General features: G+C 43.7%; 1 protein-coding gene across 4 annotated transcripts in view; it reads left to right on the top strand.

The window, feature by feature from the left end:
* Positions 1 to 3,541: 3,541 nt before the first annotated feature.
* Positions 3,542 to 9,484, top strand: part of CAMK1D (calcium/calmodulin dependent protein kinase ID) — a 183,577-nt gene continuing 177,634 nt past the window's right edge. The window contains exon 1 of one of the 4 annotated variants that reach the window (XM_030934918.1): positions 3,542 to 4,103. The gene's annotated coding sequence lies outside the window, so the exon portion shown is untranslated. The remainder of the gene's footprint in view (positions 4,104 to 9,484) is intronic. The other 3 variants (XM_030934922.1, XM_030934924.1, XM_030934926.1) reach the window with 3 other exon arrangements.

The raw sequence follows: 9,484 nt of genomic DNA, 5'->3' as shown, positions 1-9,484 counted from the left end.
CCAACACAGCAAAACCGCATCTCTACTAAAAATACAAAAATTAGCCAGGCATGGTGGTGCATGCCTGTAATCCCAGCTACTTGGGAGGCTGAGGCATGAGAATTGCTTGAACCTGGGAGGCGGAGGTTGCAGTGAGCTGAGATTGCGCTACTACACTCCAGCCTGGGCAACAGAGTGAGACTCTGTCTCCAAAAAAAAAAAATAATAATAATAATCTAATGCCCAATCTGTCACCGTCTCCCATCACCCCCAGATGAGACTGTCTAGTGGCAGGAAAACAAGCTCAGAACTCCTCCTGATTCTACATGATGGTGAGTTGTAGAATTATTTCATTATACATTACAATGTAATAATAATAGAAATAAAGTGCACGATAAACGTAATGTGCTGGAATCATCCCGAAGCCATCTTCCCCTGAGCCCTCTCCTGGTCCATGGAAAAATTATCTTCCGTGAAACTGGTTTCTGGTCCCAGAAATGTTGGGAACCACTGGGCTGTTGGAGTTCCCCGTGAACTTCCCACCCTGTGGTCCCTCGCACTGTCGCTGTCTGAGTAAAACAAGCAGGGCAGAGTTAGCTCTCTCAGTTTCCCAACAAAAATAAATGTTCCTTTTTCCATTAATGTGAGTCAAATAAATAAATACAACCCAAACCCAAGGATTATGTCAAGTGACTAAGCCTTTGACACCAAAAGTCAATTCCTTTCATTTTTTGTGACCCATCACAGAACTCACAGCATCTTAAGATGCCATCAAAATTAATCTTTCCTTGCCCAAAGCACTTGACCCATACTCTCAAAACCTCCATGCCTCTTCTCAGAGGTTGGCTTTTCTTAGTTTTCTCTCCCTGGTCACTGCACCTGCCGATGCTTAGTTTGTGCTTAGCGGGTTCCTGCTGAGCCGCAAGATCCCCAGCTCTTAGTCATCTGGGCTTTGGAGCTTCCTCTAGAGCTTTAGTAACCTCCAATATGGAGGCTTCTCTCTTCTTCTGAAGGGGCTTCTAGCCTTTTATACTAAATTATACATTTTCCTTACTGGCAGTGCAAGCTGTGATTCCTATCTTATGTAACTCCACAGAGAAAATGACTTTCAACATTATTTTTTCATAAGCCATTACAAGTTAATATTAATATCATGTTAATATTCCTATAAAGCTATGTTAAAAGGATCTCTTCTTTATCTCCAAAGAAAGTAGAAATGTGTGTCCAGTGGCTCACCTAGAAATTTCATGTTAGGAATAGACGACTAATACACAGAAATCTAAGTGGGTTTGTTTGAAGGTTAGGTAACCTTCACGGTGGTTTAAATTTGTGACCTTTTTTTGCAAAACAGTTGCTTTCTTAGCATATCTGATCTTTCCCATTTACCTCAGATGTCTTAGAATCACTCCAGAGTTCATATCCTCCTCTGCCTTCTTTGTTCTTTTCACATTTTTAAGTGGTTGAATGTTTCCATGAAGTATATGAGGCTCAGTGAACATGTTCCCACACTTTGTGCTTGACAGGAGCGATCATTTATCCTCTACTATTTTTAGTCAGGCTTAATAATGACATTCATTATTGAGCTATTATTTAAAATTTTTTTCTAAGCCCACATTAGAAATACACTTCTATTTTTGTTTATACTTACGGAACAATGTAAGAAGTGTGTGAACGTTTTCACTTGCCGTCTGTATCAATTAGGATGTCTTTGATCATAAGCAACAAAGTACAAAGGTCAAATCGGCTTAAGTGATATGTGGGATTCACTGATTGATGTATCTGGTCTCCCAGAGACAGAGTGGGCTTACGTTAGAATTGATTCAGTAAAACAACAGTGAGATGAAGAGCTGGGCCTCAGCCCTGATGTTTGCCTGCTCTCCACAGCTACCGTTACATAGTCACTTCCTTCTTGGGGTCACAAGATGGCTGCCAGTGATGTCCAGAGCCATTGCTTTCTTGTTTAAGGCTGGTGCCAAGTGCTGTATTCCTACATAGAGGTAGAGTTAGCGTTCCCCAAAGCACAAGTTGCGTGGGGGTGATGTGGCTCACCAAATGAAAATCCAGAATTTACCAAAGGAGAGAGAGTTGGACGGCTGATGGGCAGCACCGTCATGTCTGCCACACCATCTGAGTATTTAAAAAATAACTTAGCAGCGTTGCATCTAAAAATGCTGCCTGTGAGATCAATGTTCCTAAGAAAATGTAAAAGTTTATTTCTCTTCTTTCACCATGAGGCTGACTTTAAACTATTTTCATACTACTAGAAGAATTTCTGTAATTTCTCATAAATGGCTAGTTTTTTAAGTAACTGAAACATTGTAAATAGTATTTCTGTTTAGAATCTTCTGCTGAACAGAAAATAAATTGCTATGGGAAGAATTACTTACTTTAAAAAATTCTGTCAATCCTTTTTATGCGGAAGCTGGTTAAAAACTCGAATTCTTAGTATAGGAGGTAATTTCTGAAGGAAAATATTCTTATAGTTGATTTTAAAAGATTTTTTCCTAGAAAGTTATGTTAGGATAATAGTTTCCTGAAATGTTAGCAAGCATTTTAATATTCTTTCATCTTAATGATTCATAGCTTCTGTCTCACTTCTGTGGCTCCAAAGAGAACCCTCTCTGACCACAATTACAAATACAGTAGAAATTTTTAAAAATCCTGTTACATAGCTTGTATTATTATAATATTACAGAAATAGTAAAAGTTTTTTTCTGGAAGACAAGTACTCATCTTAAAGAAATGTAGAGAAATATATCCACATTTCATCTTAAAGAAATGTAGAGAAATATATCCACATTTCATTTCAGAGGCAGTTGATGGGGCCAGAAAGAAGTGAGCTTAAGAATGAGACAGTCATAGGTTTCTGTCTAAGATGTGCCACAGAGCTAACGGTGAGACCTTGAGAATACCGAACCTCCTTGCATCTCAGTTCCTCCTTGTAAAACAGGGATAATAGGCCCCTCACCTAGGGTTTCCAGTTGTCCACATAAGATATTGAAATGAAATGTGATTAGCCTGGTATCCTGCTCATACTAAGCTCTAAGTAAATGATAGTTATTACCAAAAACATAGGACTGAACAAGAAAAGAAATAGCAGAATCCAACTCAATTATAAGACATTACTCTATTACCTAAAAACTCTTTATCATTCAGTTGTTGTGTTGCAGTCTTTTAATTTATTTATTTTTGTTTTTAATTGTAATTTTAAAATTTTGTTTGCAGACGGAGTATCACTGTGCCACCCAGGCCGGAGTGCAGTGGCACGATTTCGGCTCACCGCAGTTTCTGCCTCCCAGGCTCAAGAAATTTTCCTACCTCACACTCCTGAGTAGCTGGGATTGTAGGCATGTGCCACCATGCCTGGCTAAGTTTTATAGTTTTAGTAGAGATGGGGTTTCACCATGTTGGCCAGGCTGGTCTCAAACTCCTGACCTTAGGTGATCCTCCTGCCTTAGCCTCCCAAAGTGCTGGGATTACAGGCATGAACCACTGCACCTGGCCCCCTGGTCTAGTCTTTTACTTTAGAAACACATTACAGTTTTCTTAAAAATTCTCTATATACCAATGCTTTGCAGAAAGCCGTTGTTGTAAAAATATATGTACGTGTTTCCATCTGTGAATATATATTGAAAGGGAGAGAGGCTGATTTTCAGTTAGGTGGGAAGTGTTCTGTGTTCCAGAAGAATGTTCCATTCTTAGACCTGGGTAAGAGGAGACCCTGCTTTAGGAGATTCTGTCCTGGCCATGAGCCAGCCAGCCCTTCCCATGGAGTGAGATGTCTGCAGGGTGAAGGACATGGGGCCAAAGACGTCTTTCCACCCAGTGCTTGTGGGTGGGTACGTCCCAGAAATTCTTGACCCCAGAAATTCTTCTGAAGTGACTTTGAATGCACTTCCGGGGCCCATATGGACTGCTTCCTGGGTCCCTCCTCCTGAGAGCTGGCAGCACTGCTGGTGGGATGTCCTTAGGCCAAGGCAGGTCTGTGTGCAAGTGTGCAAATGGAGCTTGGATCTGCAGGCCAAAGTTCTGGACAGTCAGAGATAGGATGCGAAGCGCCGAGGAGGCCACTTTCCCCATGACGCCATCTTGAGAAGAGTCCAAGAATTCAAAATTCCAAACTGGTAGGGGACAGAACATTCTTTATTGAATCATTTGTTGTTTTGATTTTTAGCTTTATAAAAAAACTACTTTTTATAGACTAGAAAGACATTATGTTCCAGGACATACAGCCATTGTGACTAGCTAAGAGTTTGTGGAGTACTCACTACATTCTCCCATCTGTAAATGGAGGGCTGGCTAGAATATTGGCTTCCAATTTTGCCTAAACATTCGAGTTACTACAGACTTTTAAAAAAGTTCGTGATTCCCAGGTTCCCCCTGCCTGGCGATGGGATTTCAGTAGGACTGGGTAAGAGCTGGTAATGGTTATGTTTTCAGTGTTCCGCGGGGATACTGATGATCAGTAATGGCCACTCTGCTAGATGGACTTCAGTGTCATTCGCTTGCTAGCCATCCATCCATCCTGTGTTGTCAGGGTCCAAGTGTGAGTGAATGTCAACATAGGAAGAAAAGAGCCAGCAGGTAGATGGACATGTGTCTAAAAGAAAGGGGAGGCCAGCTGGCAAATGGCCAGGAGCTGTGTGTGGGAGGAGCCCATGGGAGCTCGATATGGGTTGAGGCTGATCCCCTCTGCATCCACGGAAGTTCCACCAAGTAGCTGGTGCATTCTGCGTTCAAGTTGTTTGTTGTTGAAGAGGAGAACATCTTTCAGACATGTACAGGATATTTTCTTTTTTTTTTTTTTTTTTTTTTTTTTGAGACGGAGTCTCGCTCTGTCGCCCAGGCTGGAGTGCAGTGGCACGATCTCGGCTCACTGCAAGCTCCGCCTCCCGGGTTCACGCCGTTCTCCTGCCTCAGACTCCTGAGTAGCTGGGACTACAGGCGCCTGCCACCGCGCCCGGCTAATTTTTTGTATTTTTAGTAGAGACGGGGTTTCACCATGGTCTCGATCTCCTGACCTTGTGATCCGCCCGTCTCGGCCTCCCAAAGTGCTGGGATTACAGGCATGAGCCACCGCGCCCGGCCAGGATATTTTCTGAAGACACGGGTATTCGGTCAATGGTATTCTAATTCTGGAGCTATAGGAATATGCCAAAGAAAGAGACCCCAGATAAAGACAGATCATGTTTGTTTGTTTTTTTTTTTTTTCTCTGACAGTCTCCCTTTTCTTTAGAAACAAAAAAAAAATGTTGGTGAAAAGAGTAATGAAGTTGACATTTTGCAGGATGCATTTTGCCATCATTACCTCTGAAGAGCTCCTAACTGCAACTCATTCTCCAAGGAAATCTTGGCATTTACACTCTGGTCAAATAGACTTTCTCCACTTGTTCATGATGAAAGAGAAAAGTGTATGTAAACTTGTCACTTGGGAAATTAAAAGTGGAGTAAAGTGAAGTTCCAAGTCTCAAGTGACCCCATGAGTGGGAGCAAGAGGGTCAGGGCTCCAAGCAGAGTTTCCCAGGAACAATTTCATAGTGTTCAACTTCAGCATCCCTGCAAGACAAAATACCACCTTTAGTTTTTCTGTAGCTGAAGTTTTACACTTGGCATATTACTTTTTAGTTCCTTTAGCATAAAACCCGCACAGGTGGCCTTGGTGACGAAGCCCCTCACAGTACTCCCTCCCCTCCTCTACCCTTGGAGGGCTGCCGTCCACCTGAGTGTTCCGTTTGGCTGCAGCACTCTCATGCTTCTCTGCCCTAGCTGATGCGGTTCCCTCTCTCTGACGCGCTCTGTTCGTTTGCCTTCCTGTGCAGGGCTCACCGGCCCAGACCAGAGTGTAGACTGATCCTGGGGTACAGCTCCACCAGCGCACCCAGGGCAGGGCCAGATGCTAGGACAGAGCTGTGCCCGCATAGCCCTGTGTCTGGCTCTCTGGCAGGACATTGGTCGTGCCGTGTCATGATGTTTACGTACACCTCTGTCTTCTCACACTGGCCTGGGAGCCACCTGGTTTCAGGGACTGTGTTTTATCTATCTTCAGGGCCCTGCTGCCTAGCCTCATGCCTGGCACTCCTGGGTCCCCTCTCTGTTTTATGAAGCCTAGTTTTGTGGGTTTTCTGTGAGCTGTCTGCACACAACGTGCCGCGATGCCACTCAAGGGGCTCTCACGTGCAGTGGACATGGCGAAAGGGCAGCAGGGATCATAACAGACTGTGCCCTCCCTGCCCCTCCCCTGCCCACTCCACTCGCCCCAATCTGCAGTGCAGCTGGAGCCTCCTTGTGCCGTGTTCTCTTGTGATGTCCGAGCGGCTGTTGTATTAAGCAGAGCTTCGATGTGTTTATTTGTTATCAAAAACATTAGCTCTGCAGACACTTAGTTCACCAGCAGCATCATCCCTCACCCGATAAGGATTAAAAGAGAGGGAAAAGGATGCATGGGAGAAAAAAACCCATCAGGGGTTCATCTCGCCCCACACCCTTACTGTAGGGTTCTACACCTGCCAGTCTTCCTTCCCCAGATTCGAGTTTGCTTCCCCTAAGGCTCCCTGGATTAACCATCACACATCCCCACGGGACTTCATGAGACTGGGAATGAATCTGGACACAGGCTTTCACTGGCTTTTTAGGAGGCACCACAGTTTGCTCCCACCTCCACCTTCCTCCCACTATTTCTTTACCCCTCCACTGTTCTCAGCATCCTCCCCCTGAGATAAATCATCCTGCCAGGTTCTCTGCCTGCCTAGTAAGTTAAACAGTGCTGGCTGTGCCCCCCGAGCCCCACCTGTGATGAAATAGCAACTTGAACGCTGTGGGTCCAGCAACTGTGGGACTTTAAACTGGGCTTAAGGAGGGCGGCCAGACATTGATGCCTACGTACAGAGAGATTTGTGTATGCACACATCTCCACCATTGGCACACTGTTGGCTTCTTCCTGATTTTAACACAGCTTTTATTTTATTTATGTTTTTGAAATGGGGTCTCGCTCTGTCACCCAGGCTGGAGTGCAGTGGTGCAGTCATGGTTCATTGCAGCCTCAACTTCCCAGTCTCAGGCGATCCTCCCACTTTAGCCTCCTGGGTAGCTGGGACCACAGGCATGTGCCACCACGCCCAGCTGATTTTTGTATTTATTTATTTATTTTTTTTTTTTTGGAGAGAGAGGATTTCACCATGTTGTCCAGGCTGGTCTGAAACTCCTGGGTTCAAGTGATCCTCCCGCCTTGGCCTTGCAAAGTGCTGGGATTACAGGTGTGAGCCATACTGCCTAGACAACTTCGTTTCTGTTTTTAAAGAAACTGTAAAGAGGCCAAAGATTTAGGACAAAGGAGCTCATTACCATTTTTGGAAATCAGTTTTTGAGGGAAGATCTTCCCTTTGTATTTGAAAATCTGTCAGTAATAATCTTCACTAGTTGGAGTGGGGAAGAAAGCTTTTAATTTCACTTTTGAATTGTTGATTACACTGGTTCCCTCCACTCTCTTGCCCCCGCCTTTATTCTATTTTTTTTTGTTTGTTTGTTTACTTTTCTTCACTTTTAGTGGTAGAGTCTTCTTTAAAAATAAATTCTTAGGTAGAACCCAGTACATACACGGTAAGAATTCTAGCATGAATTTATAATTTTAATTTTATAACATTTATTCTAAATTGTGTCAGTGAGAACACACGTTAACATGTTGCTGTTCGTGTTGGGTATTGATCGCAGTGGGGCCTGGGCAGGTTGTATTTCATTACATTTTCCGAGTAGTGGTTGAGAATCTGGAGGAGTTGGGGTGAACCAGACTGAAAAAGCACTGGTCAGAAGTGACCTTAATGGAATCCAGCCACGGGACTAATATGATCTGATGCTTGGAGGAAAATATCTTTATGCCTGGCACTGCCTACAAGATACCCAGTGGCCCCAGTGTGATCTCAGCCTGGCCCAGCCCTCCCTGCTCTTTGGCTTACAGACTGCGGCCACCACCTGGACACATTGGCTGTGCTGCTGAACGCAGGAGAGCAGCAATGGCCACACTCTGTCTCCCCGGCTACCCTTGGGTCATGGTCAGGGACATTCCATGTGGCTGGATTTCTTCTGGCCCCTCATCCTTCTTGATACAATTGCTTTCGTAAATTCCCTTTAAACTCTGGGATAGAAAACTTTATTAGCCACAACCTATTTGTAATGTCATTCCTGGGAATTTGCAAATAGCCCTGGAGGTCACACTGGGAAGTTTCTTGAGTTGACATCCTTGATCATAATCTTTTATTAGCAGGATATAATAAAAGTTTAAGCTCAGACCACCTCGGCATTTAACACTGATCTATCATAAAACTGCAATTTGGAGAGGTGGATATGTATTACATACCCCTCGTTTAAAAAAAAATCAACAAAGCAAAACATGCTGCTCTTTCTAACTGCGACTCTAATCTCAGTTATGAAGAAATTCATTCTTTCTTAAGAAAGAATACAGTGTCTTAATTCGTTTTCCATAACTTGTAACAAAATAGCTGAAACTGGGTAATTTATAAAGAACCTTTTCTTTATTTCTTACAGCTATGGAGGCTGGGAAGTCCAAGGTGGAGGGGCTGCATCTAGTGAGAACCTTCTTGCTGTGGGGGACTCTTTCTGCAGAGTCCTGAGGCATTGTGGGTCATCACATGGCTGGGGAGCTGAGTGTGCTCATATGCTAGCTTAGGTCTCCCTTCCTCTTAAAAAACCACCAGCCCACTCCTGTGATGACCCATTAATCCACAAATGGGTTAATCTATTCATAAGGGCAGAACCCTCACGATTCAGTTACCTCTAAAAGGCCCCACCTCCCGATACTGCCACATTAGGGATTGCATTTCAATGTGAGTGTTGGCAGAAACAAATACTCAAACCAAAGCACAGAGTTGTCCTTACTATGCACACTGATAGAGATGATCAGAAGATAAGATACTATATTTAAAAGCATGCATACAATGAACCACAAACACCCTTATTCATTCTCAACCTATGAGTGCTTGAAAGAGGTTTTCTTCCATTGGAATGTGCCTGGTTATCTGAAGTCTGAGTGTGATCTGAGCCAACCGTGTGACAGTGTTAATTACTGATGTGCAAACATTAAAGAACACTCAATTCTGCACCATCATCTCTGAATGTGGGCACTTTCCTAGAATGATGAGGAACATTTTACAGTGTAAGTTCAATCCCCCTAAGTCTGACAGTGAACTGATATTAGATGGTTGTGCAAAACAGACTTCCCTCTCTCTTTTTCATCTTACTATTTTCATTTCATCTTTTTCTTTTACAATTGGCTTCCCACTTTGTAAGTAAGTGTTGCCATACCCCAGTAGCTTTAGTGCGATGCCCAGAACCATTTTGGCCTGTGTTCCTGATGCTTCATTATCTAGTTTGAATAAAAGAGCAGCCCTGGGTCCTCCAATTTCAGTAGGTACTATTCAGGGCACCTGTTGGCTTGGCATAGTCATGGGTTTGAGTTGTGAAATATGGACCCTTCCATGTGGGTATCAGCACA

This window comes from Rhinopithecus roxellana, chromosome 1 (genome assembly GCF_007565055.1).
Source record: "Rhinopithecus roxellana isolate Shanxi Qingling chromosome 1, ASM756505v1, whole genome shotgun sequence".
NCBI classification, from domain to species: Eukaryota; Metazoa; Chordata; class Mammalia; order Primates; family Cercopithecidae; genus Rhinopithecus; species Rhinopithecus roxellana.
Note: the sequence above shows the minus strand (reverse complement) of the source record. Positions and strands in the feature narration are given on the sequence as shown.